The 18363-nt window shown below is 47.5% G+C and overlaps 1 long non-coding RNA gene across 1 annotated transcript in view; it reads left to right on the top strand.

Annotated features, from left to right (window-relative positions):
- The first annotated feature begins 596 nt into the window (after positions 1 to 596).
- Positions 597 to 18363, top strand: part of LOC311600778 — a 31434-nt gene continuing 13667 nt past the window's right edge. The window contains exon 1 of the long non-coding RNA XR_014780357.1: positions 597 to 1019. This is a non-coding gene — a long non-coding RNA (uncharacterized lncRNA). The remainder of the gene's footprint in view (positions 1020 to 18363) is intronic.

Genomic DNA, 18363 nt, shown 5'->3' with positions numbered 1-18363 from the left:
ACAGGGAAGGAAAGGCCAGAGCATGCAGTGAGCACCTGCTGTTGTCCAGTCCTTCACTTCCAGCTTCCTGAATCCACAACATCCTACAGAAGATGTGCTTGGTTTTATTTTACAGACAAAGAATCTACAGTTTTGGGAAGTTAAGGAAAAGGCTCATGGAGCAAATGCGTGGCAGATCCCACAGCCCAGGATCAAGCCTAGTCTGTAATGTGAGGAAACTGCCTCAAACAGAAAACGTGTTTTTTTTTCCCTCCTGGGTCCTATCTGCTGAGAGGAAGCCAATCCAGGCCTGACCCATCTGACAACAGGGATTGAGGGGTAACAGCCTGTAATTATTAGTCAAGGAAGAAGGAAGGGGATTATGAGGTGTCAAACAAATAGGAAACAATAGGGTTGCAATTATAAGGGAAGTGTAGGCAAAGTTCCAGGAAGCCAAACTCTTAATGGAGCCGTTTACAGCAGAAGTGGTGGGAAAGGATCCCTCTGCCCCGCAGACCATATGTTCTCGAGAAACTGTATCGAATCACAAGACTCTTTACAAAACCATACTTCATTCATGAGACCAGCCAGCTTTGCCACAAGCCACTACTATACTGGGTGCTGCAGGTCCAAGGCAAACAGTGGTGAGGCTCCGCCCTCAGCCTGTGTATTGTTGAGAGGTAAGGGAGAGAGGACAGGCCTTGGAGCACTTGGATACACAGCTATCCAGTGGGAGATCTGAGGTTATCACATAGAGCTGTTGTAGGGCACCTTTTAGGCGAGAGAGGGGCCACAGACACGGCAGGAAGTAGGGAGCAGAGAGCAGCTTGGTGCTCTTCAGAGGAGGCACAAGTAAGAAGGCACAGCATGGCTCTTCTCACTCAGGGCTGTGTCCTCACCCTCATGCTAGGAACAGAGCACAGGCCTCCCATCCAAGACTGGTAAATGAAAGCTGACTGCTCAATGGATGGAAAGCCAAGCGCATGGCTGTTGGTGGATTGCCTTCCGGCTTGTCTCAGCATTTCTACCAGTGTCACAAGGTAAGCTACCAACTGGATACAGCGAGGGCAGGAAACACTGTAGACAATGGAGCCTGAATGTCAGGTCGAGCCTGGCTCCGCTGCTTGCGGCTTTCACTGTCTTTATCTGGGAAGGCTGGTGGGTATTGCACTGGTGTCCTGGGATTATGCTGGAGATTAAATCACATTCCTAGCAAGCACTGTAATCGATCTACACTCTCTGACCTTTCCCGTATATTATGATGCATTCTCGGCTTTTTGAAGCAAGCGCATGGGATAATTATTTGAATGGCACCTCAAAGGTTTTCCAAGCATTCACCATTTGGGGTTTGCATAACTAGTCAGTGAGTGAAGCAGAGAAATGAAAGGGAAGGATGGTTGTTCCTAGCTATGGTGGACGGGAAGGTTTATTGTAGCTAAGGGGAGAGCGTAGTCAGAGGCAGGGAAATAAATCTGGGAGAGTCCAGAGTGAACATGGACAGACTGAGCCCAGTCATGTGAGGATGTGGGGGCTGGGAGTGAGGTAAGAGACTGGCATAGCCAAAATGGCCCCTACATAGCTAGGGACCAGAGGAGCTGGAGGTGGGAAGCCTGGCCCCTGGTCTGGGGAAATTTAGGGTAGGGGAAGGTGAGATGTGCTAGCCATATCCTGGAAACAGGTAGAGACCCAGGGATGCAGGGAGGACAGGGCTTCAGGCGTCTGCTTTGATATGTTAATAGGTGCCTCAGGCATCTGTCCTGGGCTTGAGACCTAACAGTGAGAGTGCTGTCAATCTCGAGAAAGTCACTGTCCGGCTCTGCCCTGGGGATAACGTGCTGCAGAAGACACCCGGCAGCTGTAGTCATCAACGGCCACGCTGATGTTTGTGAAGCACCAGTCGGTAATTTCTTCTTGGGACGCCATGACCCAGTCTTGGGAAAGCCTCTGCATTATATTTCCTTGCTGTGACAGACTCCCCCTCCCCCGACAGACAAGCCAAGAGGAGGACGGGTTGCTCCGTTCATGGTTCCGTAGGTTTCTGTCCTGGTTGGTTGGCTCCGTCATTGTGCTGATTACTTTTCTCTGGACTGTGACAAAACACCCGATGAAAGTACCATAGCGAAAAGGGCAACGCTTATTCTCGCTCACACTTTGAGAGTCTATATAGTCCGCCATGGCAAAGAAATCACGGAGTCAGGAGCACGGGGCAACTGATTACATCACATCCGTAACCAGGAGCCAGAGAAGGATGAATGCTCATGGTCTCCTTTACTCGGTCTGGGACCCCAGCCCATGGAATGGTCCCACCCATGATGCTTATTCCTATTCCTATTAGCTTCATCTGGATAACCCATCTCAGACAGGAGCTTTGTTTCCATGGTGATTCTCAAGCCCATCATACCGGCAGTCAAGATTAGCCATTACAGTCACTTGGAGCCTGCAGCGAGGCCACCCACTGTGGTGATGATGACATGAATTGTTCGTATCCTGGAAGTTGGGGAGAGAAGAGAAAGGAAGAGGCAGGTGTCCTAGTATAGTCCTCAGGGACACACTCATGATGACTGACTTCCGGTTTATTAGGCCCACCTCTCCAAGGTCCCCTTGCTTCCCAATAGCACCACAGGTGGGCAACTAAGCCCTTAGCCTCAGAGTCCTTGAGAGCATCTCAGGTACAAACTGCAGTAACCCCATGAGAAATGGCCTTTGCAGAGTATCAGGAAGCCAGATGCCTGGCAGGACCTGACTGCCAGGAGAGTGGAGAGTCAGTACTCTTCAACACCACCCTGTTTTCCCTTAGTTAAAATGAAAGGGCTGGATAGGGTGACTTGGAAATCTCCTCTCAGCTTGAGTACACATGCTGTGACATCCACCAGCGCTCACAGCCATTGCTGCACCGTCCAGCATAACCCTGGCGCTCTTATTTTCACAGTGTTTCAGAAGGCACTTCTGGGAGCAGCTCTGGTGCCAGTTTTAAAACAGATCCACAGAATTCTTGCCAGCCCTCTCTCTGATAGGAAAGATTTGTTCCCCTACCCTGTAGGACTTCTGAGGCAAGGTCTGAGAGGTTTCTTGGCTTCTCCTGTCCCCCACCTCACCCTTGAACCGTTTGCTCTGTCATCACTCAAGATACCTACAAAGCTAGTTCTATATCCAGAGTTCCTGTCAGCAGTTGTGTGAGTGAGCTACTGTGGAAGTGGATTTTCCAGTGCCAAACTAACCTTCAGATGAGGTGAGATGCGCTCAGCTAAACCACTCCTATGGTTTCAGTTGGCTGTGTTTGTGTGTGTGTAGGTGTCTGTTATCTTAGGCTGTTTAAGTTTGGAGACATTTGTTGCACAGCAGTTGATAGTTAAAGTGTTGCTGGGTTGTGCTGCTGCAGTGACGGGGGTAGGGGGAGTGTGGGGGGGGTGGGGGGAGAGAGAGAGAGAGAGAGAGAGAGAGAGAGAGAGAGAGAGAGAGAGAGAGAGAGAGAGAGAGAGAGAAAGAGAGAGAGACAGAGAGAGAGACAGAGACAGAGACAGAGAGACAGAGACAGAGAGACAGAGGGAGAGACAGAGACAGAGACAGAGAGAGACAGAGAGAGAGAGAGACAGAGAGACAGAGAGAGAGACAGAGAGACAAAGAGACAGAGGGAGAGACAGAGAGAGAGAGAGAGAGAGAGAGAGAGAGAGAGAGAGAGAGAGAGAGGCTACCCTGCCACCTACCCTGTCACACTGTTTCACTATCATTGCAAATTTCCTCTCTGGGAAGTGATGGAATGGTTGATGTATGTCCTTACCCAGAAGGGATTTTAGAAGAGGCTTCCTTAGTTTAAATTGTTAGCTTGGCAGAGGATCAGATTTAGGGAATACCTTTGCTTTGGAGCACAGAAGAACAGTACTGGGTATAGGCTGACACACTGATAACTTAGCATCAAAGACTTTCAACCAGTTTCCTGAACGTATTCCCTAACCTAGTGATGGCTTTTTCCCACCTCTATTTTCACTACCATTATTATTGCATTGATATTTTTTTTCATTTATTTTATGTGTATAAGTGTTTTGCCTGGATATTTGTGTGTATGTTTGGTGCCTATGGAGGACACGTGAGGACATCAGATCTCCTGAAACTGGAGTTATGGACAGCTGTGAGCAGCCACGTGGGTGCTGGGACTAGAACTCAGATCCTTTGCAGGAACAGGAAGTACTTTTAACTGCTAAGCCTTCTCTCCAACCGGGTTCTTTTCACCCTGAGAGACCTGTGATTTGCACCTGCTTCGGCTAAGTCTAAGAGGTGATGCATTGTGTGAGGAATATGAGCGAAAGAGAGAAGCCAAGGACTAATCCATGGCTTGTCTGACTAGAAGGGCAGAGCTGCCCTTAGCTGAGGAGAGGGGACTGTCCCTGAAGCCAGGTGGGAGGCCCAGGAGCTTGGGAGTTGCTGAGTCGACTCTCTCTCTGACATACTGAAGGGAAGTTCTTGAGTAGCCAGGAGACAATTGTACCTTCCATGTCCTTTGAAAGGGTTGGTAGAAGCCACCACAGGAAAGGTACAGCAGGTGACTGCAGGACAGGTGATTGGTTTCTAGTGACAGGAGGGAAATGTGACTCACAGGCAGGAAACAGGATGGTCTGGAGGAAGCCCGTGTCTGCAAGTTTTCTTCAGACGCATTGGTTTTTCTCAGGGAAGAGAAACAAGACCATCTGGTAGGAGGGAGTAAGAGAGAGAAGGTGCTGGAGATCGGAGATGAACCTCATCCTCCTTCCTGTCCCCCTGCACAGGCCTTGGCACAGAAGAGATCCAAACCAGAGTCAGCTGAAACAGACCCTCTGGTGTCACACCCCAATACTGACGGTGATTTTCAAATCTCAGCCGCATCCCTCTTGAGACGAGTGGTCTCCAGAAAGTGACCACACCCTCTTTGCTTCAGTTGCCTTATCTGGCAGATGGGCACTGAGTGAGGTGACACCTGATGGGAGATGACACAAGAGATGCTAGAGCAAGGCCATTGCTGGTTCCTTAGGTACCACCTTGCCTTAGCAGATCAGGCTGTCCAATGTCCCTGGAGTTAGAAAAGAAATTGGACTGGACAAAGTTTCCATCTTTATACTTCAATAAATCGACTTAAACTAATCATTAAAAACTTGATTTTCCTCCCTTTAAAATGCAAGAAGAGATTTTATGAGTTCAGATCTACTTTTTTTTAAAAAAGCAAATTGGCAAGGTTTTCTATTTCCAAATCCATAAATGGCAGAGTTGGCAATTACAAAAGAAAGACAAGCTGACCCAAGAAGTTCTAGCTGGTGACTCTATTAATTGCTCTGTTTCTGTCAGCCCCAGATGCTGGTGCTTTATGTGCCCAGGAAGAGCTACCTACAAGCCCCTCCTCACAGGCAGGCATGGCCTAAAGGAAGCAGCCGAGGGAGGAAGCATTTTGTACACTGTAGTGTGCTCACGAACATCCGGTAGGGTGGGAACACACTGTCTTGAGGAGAACTCTGGGCACCCAGAGTTCCTCAAGGCCGTTAAGTGAGACTGTGGGAGAACAGACCTCAGACCATCTGGATGAGTGTTCTAGAAGATCCCAAGGCCGTCCCATGGGATTCTTTTCCTTCTGACCTTAGCAGTCTGTCCCAATAAAACCAGGACACGTCTTCCTTGCTCTGGACTGGAGGCAAACCAGGAACAGATCGGCTGCCCAGCGCCAACAAGGAGCAGATGGGCCAGACTGCTCCAGCCCTGCCCATCTGGGAGACCAGCAAGCTGTGCACAGAGCCACAGACCCCAGGTTCCTGGTTTCCCCTAGGCTGATACAAGGTAGCATATTCCCAGAGGTGGGCTGAGGAGGGGTAGAGACTGGAGACTGGACTCTCCATTTCTGAATCTGAACAGTTCTGCCCCACTTTAGATACGAAGGCTGGCCATACATGCTGGTTTTCCTCAGATAGTTCCAATACAAACCTATTAAACTAGTCCTCTGTGGCAAGTTGTTAGCACCATCTCTTTCAATCCCTGAGAGGATTTGTTACCTTCTTTCACTTCTTTGAACCTCATTTCCATACCCGAGAAATGGAAATCTTTGTCTGTAGACTGTAGACATGTGATTTTAATCATATGTGGTTAACATAAAGGCTTTTAAACAGAATGTAAGGGCTAGTATCCCAATAATAGCCTTGCTCCAGCTTAAGCGTCCAGAGTATATAAACAAGAGTTCAGCTTGGTCATGTGACCTCAGTCACTTGAGGGAATGTCACATCACTGGCCTGGCTTAGCAAAGCTGATCTCAGCACTCTCACCCAGTAGTCCCAAAGTGGTGCTTCTGGCCATGGGTTGTGGGCTGCATTTCTGGCAAGCTTCCTGGTGAACCCGAGGCTCCCGGCCTGGGACCATACTTTGGGCGGCACCAATCTGGCTTTTCAATTTCCAAACACTTCTGATCTTTGCCAGAACGATTCTTCCAAACACAAATCAGTCTAAGCTACTCCTGCTTTCAATGGCGGTGGGGTCAGAGGTCAGGCTCCAAAGTAGGCAAGTCTGGAATCTGAATGATAATGTGAGGGCATGACCACTCCCTAGGTATGGGTGAGGAGAGGGATTTTTTTTTATTGTAGCTAGGAGGGAGACAAAAGCCGGAGGCGTCTGGAAGAGTCCAGACAGAACATGGGCAGCAGAACAGACCAGGCCAGGAGAGGAGAGGGGGAGGAGGAGAGGGAGAAAAGAGAGAGGGACAAGAGAGGGGACCAGAAGAGGGAGCTGAACAAAGAGAAGAGAAGAGGGAGAGAACATGGCTAAGATGGCTGAGCTATACAGACAGCAGAAGGCTGGGAAGGGGCGCGAAGCTCAGGGGCTGAGGAGGCAGGGCGAGAAGAGCAGAGAGGAGGCAGGACTCTGTAACTATTTCTGAGAGAACAGGGGCTGAGAGGACCTGGTAGCCAGTGTCCACTTCCTCTGATATGTTAAATAAATGCCCAAGTTAGCCATTTGTACCAGGTTTGAGACCTAACATAACCAAGGTCACGTCTGGTCCCTCTTTAGGTTATAGAAGTTACCAGTCATGTCTAAACGTCATCTTGGAAGAGTGGCCTCAACCGTACTGGCCTCAGAGAAGGAAGGAGCTCTTGTGATGTGAGGTCTTCCTGTTCTGCCCCAGAATAAACAAAACAAAACAAAACAAAACAAAACAAAACAAAACAAAATGGACTTCTCACCTCATGATCTGACTGAAGGCCCCTGGCATACTCTAGAGATAAAATTGTCTTCCGCTACCTATCACCTGCTTCTTGTCTTCCAAAGCCCCGGGGCAAGAATTATCCTATTGGGGTAAGATGAGACATACTCAGGGCTGAGACCTCTGAGGTCATGGGACCCCGCCCCATTCATAGCTGAGGAGGAAAGGGTGGGATGGGCTATGATTATTCATGGAGACCTCTTGACTGAGCTCTGTGCAGGGTCCCTGCTGTATACATCAGGGTTACAGCATGGTGGGTGGTTAGCCTGATGGTCTCCATACAGTAGACAAAGCAGCCGAGATCTGACAATGAATTACCCTGCTCTGCCTGCCATAATGAAACATCAAAACCCTGGGGCCTCTGTAGAAATACATTTTCTCCCAATCCTGGAGGCTAAATGTCCAAGATCAAGGTATTGGCAGAGCTAGTTTCTTCTAAAATCTCCCTCTTAAGCTCTTTTCCCTACAGAGCCATCCTTGTGTTCTTAGGAGAATGATAACCACATTGCATTAAGGACCACCCCAATGACTTTATCTACCCCCCCCCCCCCATTAAAGGCCTTATCTCCATGTGTGGTTGCATTTGGATATACTAGGGGCTATATCTTCAACCTATGACTTTGGAGCCCGGGGCAGCACATAGCAGGAAGGGAGCCTCCAAGAAGGCCCCACGGACCCTGCCACCTGATATTTACTCCAAAGCACAACCCCTTCCGCAGTGTCCCGGAGCTGGTCTGTGTGATCAATAAAGCAGGGCAGAAGGGATGGTGATGGCTATGCTTCTCATGAATCATCCTCGCTTTCCAGTGAGCCACTTCCTCTTGGGAAAGCCAGCTGCCATAATTGGGAGACTCCTGTTGCCAGGACCCCAGGTCTCCTGCTAAGAGCCACTGGGAAAGCAGGTCTTTCAGCCACAGTCAAACATACAGAAAGCTGGAACCTCACAAGTGACCCTGGGCTGGCCCCTCCTGGCCCAGCTCTGCTGGGCCTTGGACCACAGGAACTCTGTGAGACAGTGAGTGCTTGTTTGAAAAAGTGCTGCTAATTTTGGAGTTGTTTATTACTTAGCAATAGGTAACGAACACCAAGGCTTGGAAAAGTCAAGGGCACACAGATCCTAGGGGCAGAGAGCACTGGATGTCTGCATGCCTGACACCCTAGCTCTTTCTAGCACACCCCCATCATCTGGATGAAGATGAACTTTGGCACAGGCAATAGTGATGTGGGGATGGAAGACAGGAGGAAGAAAAGGCTCTTTATAGCCAGATGAAGAGAGGCTGGGAAAAGGGACAGCTGAACAGACCTGTCTAAAAGAGAGATAGAGCTGAGCGTGGTGATCACGCCTTTAATCCCAGTGCTCAGGAGGCAGAGGCAGGCAAATCGCTGTGAGTTCTATACCAGCCTCACCTACAATGTGAGTCCAGGACAGCCAAGGCTACACAGAGAGACCCAAAAGCACAAAAAAAAAAAAAAAAAAAAAAAAAAAGGAGGCAGAAAAGAGTAGGCCAAATGCCATCCACATCCACTTGTGTTCCCATTGTGCCAGGCTCTTGTCTGTGAGCAGAGGAGGATGTGCCATAGGCTTCCCAGGAGGGTTTCATGAGTCATAAACTGCTCCACTCTGTCAGATCAAAGGCCTCTTCCAGCTAGGCTCTGGTTCTCCTTACAGCTTGGCAGGGCCTCATGAGCCAGGCAGTGGCCTGGAATGATCCTTTATCCATTCCCTACTGTGTGCCAGCAGCTGGGCTAGCTGTGTTACTTGATCCCACAGTCAGGGGATGTATGGATGCATATAAATTCATTACAACAGGCTCAGAGAGCCAAGGCAAGGACTTGAATCCAGTTCGGTGTCTTTCTACTTGTTTCTCATCCCCAAGGACACTGGCATTGCCCTCCGATGGGCTGGTTTAATGAGTAAGGAAGCTGATTGCACAGCGCCTTATCTATACAGCTAATTTAAGACATCTAATACCTGCCTAACACTGCTTGACCACAATGCAAGATTAGTGGAGTCCCAAGGGTTGGCCAGAGAAGATGCTGTAGTATAGCCACTTGTTTCTGTGTGACAGAGAGACTCACAAAGGGTTGTGGGAGTTTGCGGGCTAAGCCTGACTGATCTGAGCAGCCCAGGAAGACTTCCTGGATGAGAGGCTCCCTGACAGGTTGATGTTTGACAGCCGAAAGGAGTAGAAGGTGTTCAAACTATACACAAAAGCCAGGTTGCAAAGAGCTGAGTAGTTTTGGGAGCCTGGCTCTTCAAAGTGTGGTCTCAGGATGAAGCAGCAGGGAGCTTGTCCAAATGGCAGAATCTCAGGCTCCCCGGCAGACCCGTAGAATCGTCATCATCAGAAGCAGATGGTTCATATACACACTCAAAAGCAAATGTCCTACTGGAGACGGAACAAGTGTTAAGCCTGTCGTGTACAACATATGACAGGAAGGTGCCACGTGTGGTGGCACAAGCACTTGAGAAGCAGAGGAAGGTGGGCCTCTGTGAGTTCAAGGCCAGCGTGTTCTACATAGTAAATTCCAGGTCAGCTAGTGCTGCATAGAGAGATGCTATCTTAAAAAAGGAATGGAAGATGTGACGTCTTCAGATACCCGGATAGAGGTGGTGAGGGTTTATCCCGTCATTCAAATGGCACGGCTAAGGTTAAGAGCTAAACAAAACAAAACAAAACAACCAAACAAACAAACAACAAAAAACCCAGCTGATCCAAAGCTTGCCTCCATTTCTTCTGTCCCAAAGCAAGTTTCACTTCATTATGGTATCTTCTCTGCCAGACACGGATTAGCCACATGAGCCATTAATCAGGTTAATAGATCAGTGGCCAACTTGATGACAGGAAGGCAGGCAGCAAGCTGGCCTTGGACCCCAGGTTGCTGTTTGAGGAGACAGCTAGGCAACGGCTGGCCATCAGAGGCTGGAGGCTGGTTGTCTGTGGCCTGGAGGGGGTGATAATGTAGTAGAGGCGGTGTGGCCAGTTCCCCCTCTTAGGCATCTTCATGTTGTGAGTGGCTGAGGCAGTAGTGAGCTCACTGAGCACAGGCCACAGGATGGCGTTTAGGTGGGTCAGAGGGCTGAACTAGCATTCAAAGCGTCTGCTCGTTGGGGCCGCATCCATCATAAGGCCTGTGATTTCTTCTGCACTTTAAGCACTCACCATTTGGCCTCTCCCATTAGAATTATGTTTCCCTTAAGTGGCTGTTCTATCTTTATGTCTGGGCCCTTCCAGATGCAGTTTATTCAGGCAGACAGAGGTGGAAAGTGGGCAGAACAGCAGAGAGAGGAGTACTGCTCTCTAGAATTCTAACTCTTCAGGTGCCAGCCTTTCTACTGCTATGACGATGAGATGCTTCCTATTGCTACGACAAAATAGTCTCTATTGCTAGCATGAAATAGTCTTTGGCTCGTGGTGTCAGAGGTCTCACTCCGTGGTCACTTGGATCTATCCTTTCTGGGCTCATGAGTGCTGAGGCAGAGTCACAGTAAGGAGCACAGGGAACAGCAAGGTGGCTCACTTTGTAATAGGCAAGAGGCACAGATACCAAAAGGACCAGAGACAGACTATGTCCTTCAAGTCAGACTCCCCATCCCCAGCCTCCTCCCAGTAGACCATTCGGCTATGAACTCATCCATAGGTTACCACATGAATGACGTTAGGCCATGAGGTCCAATCACCTCTCACTAGCAGGGGACCAAGCCTTCCACACACGAACCTTGTTGAGGGTACAATTGATATCCAAACCATAGCACCATAGCACCAAGCAGTTGAGTGATAAAGACTTCCTTTTCCTAACTGTACCATCTTGGCAAGTGGCTTAACTGCTCTTTGCCTCATTTTCCTGACTTGTCTGGTAGAGATGATAATCAGAACACAGGAGATTGGTGTGGGGGAATGAGAGTGCTGAGAAACTCAAAGGCAACCGGGCTTCTTGAGGGTTAAGTAGGGAAACTCTCAGAAAGCTTAGCCTTGGGTCTCTGGCTGTTTGTAACGATAGTGCAAAGTCTTCTTAGTTTTTTTTCAAAGGCTTTTCTTGCACCCACCCCATTGATAATGCTAGCATTTGTGTTATGGCGCTGAATGTGGCCGAGCAAGTCCTGATTCACTTGGCTTAGTCTGGGAATTCAATATGCCTGTTTCTTTCCAGCAGGAGTCCTGGGAGATTGTGATGGTCTCTACTTAGCTGACTGTCAGTTTTCTTTAATTCTTCCAATGATGTGTTATCATTTTCTCTACATACCGAACCCTGTGAGGGCAGGGGCTGCATCTGGGTGCTTGATAAATGATTTCCTAAACCCCTAGCACAAGGGACCTTTTCCAGGATACCCCACCTTGCATGTCTCCTCTATGCATGTCTCCTCTATGCACTTTTCTTGCTGTAGTTTGCATGTTAAACGTTCTCCGAAGGCTCCATGGCAGGTGGGGGACCTCTAAGATCTCTAAGGTCACTGATGTATGTAACCAAAGGAGGCATGCCGGCTAACTTAATTTTATTTTTATTTTTGCTTCCTGTTTTGTGACTTAAGCAGTTTTGGTCTATCCCATGCTACCTACCATCACTTTCTGCCTCACCCAGACTGAAGTCCAAGGCTATAGAGCCATTCAGTGATGGGCTTGAATGTCCAACACCATGGATTTAAAAAAAAATATATCTATCTATCTATATATATATATATCTATATATCTTTATAAGTTAACTATCCCAGGTATTTTGTAATAAAAATAGGAATCTGATTAGCACTCACTGTACCTATTATCTAGTAGATGGGACTCTAAGCATGAAATACATCTAGTTTTCCTGGTGTCATTATACTGGTTAGTAATTATTCATGTGAGTGTGTCGGAGTGTGAGTGGGTAAGAATGTGAACTCTTGCATCAGAAAGATTTACTTTCTTATAAACAACAACAAAGTATTGAATACCCAGAGATTTTGTCAACCAGAAGCTTGTGAGAGACAGTCTTTGGATTTCTCCTGGAGAGTTGGTTTCTGGGTAAACTATGGGGAAAACCTGATTTATATTTGTCTTTACTGAGTGTAAAGCTCTGTAGGGCCCAGTGTAAAGTAACACCAGGGAAGTAGCGTCCAAACTGACCCTGAGTTTCCGGCGAGACGTGCAGGACACGGTCTCGGGCTGTCCCTTCTTACTCAGGCAGCGAGCTCACAGTGTGGACATCAGAATCAGGAGGCTCGAGTGTGCAACAGGTCACCCGCCACACAAGCACACACCGTTCTTCTTCAGCAGCAGCTGAGGAGACCACAGAGATGCACGGGGTTGCCACCATGTCCGTGCAGGAGCTCCGGCGTGTGCGGGCCGTCCTGGCCAGGACAGTGCACTCGTATCCCTGCCTCTACCTCTGCGACTCAGATCCATTTTCAGTTTTACCTTTAAATAACATGTGTGACTTGTGCTCATTTCCCACTCTGAGAGGCTGGGGAGCGAAAGACTTCTGAATTGGTACCACATATTGGAACGGCAGGAAGACCTAAGTTGCGGGGCTCAGCTACTCAGAAAAGTCAGCGGAAAACCAATAACATAGAGAGGCATCAGGGGCCGGAACTCTAAGAACACCCTGAGAGGTTTGCCTTGACTGTGGTTTTTTTGAGTGAATAGTGGGAGAATCATGAAAAAGGAAATGAAGCTGGAAGAGAAAGTGACCTTTTTCACGGCTTCCATGGGAGCATCCCTGCCTCCGCCCACTGTCCTTCCCCAGGCATCAGATCAGTCTCTACCAGTCTTCGTAGGACCCATTTGTCTGCTTGACCTCTAACCTTTCCCAAGCATGCTCCCCAGTGTCCTCCTGGGTGTGCCCTAAGGCATCTTTGTGACTTTTTCCTGACACACGTGGCACCTACAGCAGGTAGACATGGTGGGGACTAAAGGAGGTGACAGGAAACTGCCGCCATTGCAGTAACAGCTCTCACGCTGGTAGGATTGCTGCCGTTACTCCTTCCGATTAATGGAAACCTGCAGTCTCTATGGTCAAGGGAGCCCAAAGGGACATGGTCACAGAATAGCAGTGTTTGGTCTGTCCAGAACTATCAGGAAGGAGAGATGTTCTGAGGTGGCTATGGCCCTGCAGATCAAGGCCCTGGGGCTGGCCCTGGAAGACCCCCTGTTTACAAATGTTCCCATTGTTTTCACACAGTAGGAATTGCTCACTTGGAGACTACAGAAGGAGGCAGGTTGAGTTTCAGCAGGAAACAAGAGAATCAGAAAGAGTGACACTTCATACCTGCTATGCTCAGCACTTCCTCTCTGATGCCCCTGTGCAGAGCGGAGCGGACTATTCGTTATACTTGTCAAGACTGGGAGACAATCTAAATGCAAGCTGCCCGGCTCCGAGATTTAATACCCTTCAGGATAGTTTGCATATTTGTTATATTGCCACCTTTGGTGTTTTAACATTTATTATCCCCCAGGGCCATAAAAATGTCTAGCTTTTTACAGAGCGCACAGGCTCAGAGCTCCTGGGCCCACCGACTCACTGGCGTTTGAAGGGACCCCAGTGAAGCGTCACAGTTTTTGATTTGTAACCAAAACACAAGTCTGATATTAAGTTGTTCGGCCTGGCGAGTTATGACCAGGGAGCCTCCCTCCTCCTTGCCCACAGCCCAGATATGGTTTATGAGCTAGCATGAGTGAGTGTGCTAGCTCCTGGGCTAGCCCAGGGCCTCGGGCCTGTGCGTGTTCTTCCTAGCCGACTTGAGGTATTTAGTTCCCCTTAAATTTGTTTTTGTCCTTTTTCTTTAAATTAGAGCAGACAAATTGAGAGCTGATTTTATTTGCTCTGAAGCAGGATTAAGGGCAGAGTGATTGACCACTCCAGGTTCTGTTTTGTGAGTGCAAATACTAATCCTTCAACATGTAAAAGAGGAAGCTGTGACAAAAAAAAAAAAAAAAAAAAAAGAAAAGAAAAGAAAAAGAAAGAAATAAAAAACAAAACAAAAATCCCAGACCACCAATGAGAAAGGGCTGTTCGGCTTTAGCAGTTTCAGGGATTTAGGTTTATAGCCGTTATTCCTGGGCCTGAGGTGGGGCAGACTATCAAGGTAGGAGCTGTGGTTGCAGCAAAGCTGCTCCAGGTATGGTGACCAATCAGCAAAGAAAGAGAAAAAGAAATAAGGCTCCCAGGGTGCCCTTCGAGGGCACACCCCCAATGACTTATTTCCTTTAACTAAGCCCCCCACCTCCTCAGTTCCTACTATCTTCCAGTAGCCATTAAGTTATGAGTCTACCAGTGACCCATTGGTAAGGTCACTTCCTCAACTCTGAGTGCTGCTTTGGTGGAACCAAGCTTTCAACAGAAAAGCATTTGAAGGCCATCTACTATACAAACCTCAACAGAGTCCTTGAGGAAGCATAGATGTGTATAAATGCCTTCACACACACACACACACAGCGGTGACAACTTACAAACACGAGTCAGCTATGAAGTTGTAGAAATAGCTTGCTTCAATGTGTTTATTATTATTATGGCATGATTCAGTGACACTGCTGTAGGAAGTCCTTCCTCAGGAAAATACAAGAGCTGTTATCCTGCATTCGATAGAGCCCAGGATAGCTTGGAGTCCACATACAGGATGGGTGACTTATATTTATGTATAGTAACTGTTTTAACACTTATATAACTTAATTATTATATAGATGCTACACCCATCTCCTAGTTTAAAGATAAGGAAATAAAGACGTAATTATTTGAATAACTTGCCTAAAGCATAGCACTTTCATAGTGGCCGATAAAGCCTTACTTTGGACCCTATTTTTCTGACAGAAAAATAATGCAGGAATCTGGAGTCTTTTCCTCCTAGGCGTGCCTTCTAGCTGCTAAACGGGCTGCTACAGCTCCCTTGAATTAGGATGCCCATGTAATAATTCATTACGCAAATGTGGGCACTTGAGAAGAAAGAGGTGTTATTAATAGCTACACTGGTACAGCAGACACAGCTGCATTGATGGTATAGGGTCCTCCAGCTCATATGGTCACCATCCAGCCAAAGGAAGGCCTTAAACGGAGCACTCTCCTCTGCCTTAAACCTATTCTTAGAACAATAATACAGAGTTGAAAGAAGGAGTGCTTCTTGGCATCTAGAAATAGCACGTAGACACACACACCACACATGGGAAAGCGAAGGATGGCAGGGTTGTAGACTCTGTGACTTTATCCTACTTTCCAGCTAGTAAGCCAGCCTGCTGCAGTTTCAAGGCTCCCAGTAGAAGCTGCATGATTCTGCCTCGGAGACAGCGCTTTACTACTCATGTAGACAGAGCAAACAGCGTGCACTGTTTCATGGTGATTTTCTTCAGCCCTCCCAGTTTATAAAGTGGCCCAGGTAGGTGCTGTTTGTATGGGGAGGCTTGCTGTACATCTGACTAAGGAACCTAGCTAGAGCTTAGAGAGCCCAAATATTTTTTTACAGTGGATCGCAAGCAAACCCATGAGGCTGTTGCTCCAGGGAAAGCCGTTATCTTTACCAAGCAGGGCTGTGGACAAGACAGCCCTCTCTACTCCTAGGGAAGGCGCTGTCTCCAAAGACTGTTTGTTCTGGCATTGAAAAGCTGCTTGGTGCAGGTTTACGGGAAGAGTGAGAGGGCTTTGGGGAGCTGCTTCCCAGCACCAAGAGGGCTCGAAGACTCTGTGGCTGAGCTTTCTTCTGCTTTGAGTGCCTGGGCTAGACACTTTGTAGGGCTCCATCCAAACCAGGGATCCCAGGTCTGTTTTGTCTTGAGAAGGATCTGATGCCAAGATAGGGAAAGCAATGAGAATGAATGAATGCACCATAAATGCGTCGTCTTTTTCCATCTGTGGCTTTTCTCTTAAGGACCGAGCTTTTATTAGCAAGACTGAAAACTTAGTTCTCTGCGGTTGTTCACGGGTGATCGCTTTTTTTTTTGTTAGAAGATGGCCCAGATGATTAATATGAGGGCGGATATTTGTTAGAGTCTTTTTTGATCACATTCTCCTTGTCCCCTCCCCTCCAGCTCCTCTAGGACCCGTCCCCCCCCCCCCCATGACCCTTCTCCACTGAACCCAATGTATGCTGCCCATGAGTGCGGGACCATCTACTCGGTGACCTATTAGCTGCTGTACCCTTAAAGAAAAAGGGCTCTTCTTTGCTCAGCAGCCAGCCACTGACCTTAATAGCTCCTTGAGGCCCTCTCCTTCCATACTGGACCTTTGACTGGCTTGACCTTATGTAGGTGCAGGCAACTGCAGTTGCCATGAACTTGTGACTGCAGTGGTGTGTCAAGTCCAAGTGACATGCTTTCACTCCTACCCTCCCTCATCTCTGGCTCTTGGGATCCTCCTGCCTCCTCTTCTGCGTTGGTCCCTGAGCCTTGGGGAGAGGAGATGTGATACACTTGTCTTATCTATGGATGAGCTCTCCACATGTCCTTATCCTCTGCGTTTTGATCAATGGTGAGTTTCTGAGTTAACTATCGTGCCCTGAACAAAGAGGCTTCTCTGATGAGGTCTGAGGGCAGCACTGATCTATGTGTATAGGGGAATGTATTGTGAGGGCAGTCCAATCCTGTACGCGCTTAGCACGATAATCAGGGTCTAGGGTCTCAGGCCTATGAGTTCCCTGGCCACAGGTTCTTAGCCTAAAACTACTCTTAATAAACATTCTTCTCCTACTATAAAAAAAATTACCATGAGAATTCTAAAATAACTGAAAAGCAGAGACTCAAAACAATATATCACTTTAATCTAATTACTTTATTACAAACATTGGTATCATTTCAGTTTATGTTCTTCTGGAGTGTGTGTGTGTGTGTGTGTGTGTGTGTGTGTGTGTGTGTGTGTGTGTACCTGCTTATACTTTTTGTTATCATTGAAAACTCATAATTTCAAATCACTTTCATTTTCCGTAGGCTATGAAATCTACCTGCAGTTTTCATAATTACCATTTAAAAATAAATATCATTTTCAAAAATTAGGTAATATTATACTGAATACCAGTACTTATTTAGCTCTTTTGACATTTGGTCTTGAGTCAAATGTGTAAGATCACGGGCTATGGGATGGATATTCCACCTTCATAATTTACCAGGGCTGTGACTGTGGAGTAGTGAATTACTTTCTCTGGGCCTTGATTTATTTTACTGTAAAATAGGATTGTAATGATTTAAAAAATAAGAAAATAAGATGATAAAATAATAAGTAAGACGCCAGGCAACAGATATTATATTACACGAGGTTTAGTAAGTGAGCATGAGGGAGAAGGAAAGAGGGGAGGGACACCTGGGTGGGGGGGGGAGGGGGGAGAGTAAGAGGAAGGGGTGAGGTAGGTTTGTCCTTTTATGTGGCCCTTAGCAGGGCCACGCCCCCATGGCAGGTAGACAATGACATCACAGGTAGGCAGACTGAAGCAGAATTCCAACAGGGATGATAATTGAATTCTTATAGGCTGATAGAGAAAGCCAATGTGCATGAGATGGTATTTATACATTGTCTTAGCAGTGCCTGGCACCTAAACAGTAGGTGCTTAGCAAATCCTCATTTTAGACTACTGCCTCCAGTTGATTAAAAAAAAAAGATTTATTTATTTATTATGTACACAGTGCTCTGTATGCATGTACACCTGCAGGCCAGAGGAGGGCATTAGATCATATAGATGGTTGTGAGCCACTCTGTGGTTGTTGGGAATTGAACTCAGGACCTCTGGTAGAACAGACGGGGTTCTTAACCTCTGAGCCATCTCTCCAGGCCACAGTGGATTATCTTAATGCATGATTCACTGAACATCTTATATGTTTCTCCAAGACAGAAATAATGGTATTAGCTTGAAACACCGGAAGCTGGGCCACGGTTTTAGCTGGGCACATACCTGTAAGCCCAGCACCTGAAAGGCTGAGGCAGGAGGATCAACAAGTGAGAACTCTGCATGGCCAGGCCAGGTTCTTCCAGCCCAAACAGAGGTCAGACTGGTCTAACCGCATCTCTTTCAGGAACCTGGGAGGGGAGCCAGGAGCTTCAGTTTGAACTATAACGTTCTTCATTTTCAGCTAGGGAATGGGTTTATGTATTATTTATACTAGTTGAACATTTCTGTCCACTTGAAGTATTTCTTAATTTAAAAGCACACGAGGAGGGCTCAGGGGGGATACGGTGCTCACGGGCTTTCTGGGCAGCCTGAAACTGTGTGGAAGGAAACAGCATGGCCAGGG

The sequence above is a fragment of the Acomys minous genome (genome assembly GCF_964271855.1).
Source record: "Acomys minous genome assembly, chromosome: 6".
In the NCBI taxonomy this organism is placed as follows: domain Eukaryota; kingdom Metazoa; phylum Chordata; class Mammalia; order Rodentia; family Muridae; genus Acomys; species Acomys minous.
This window is presented reverse-complemented; position numbering and strand designations above follow the sequence as displayed.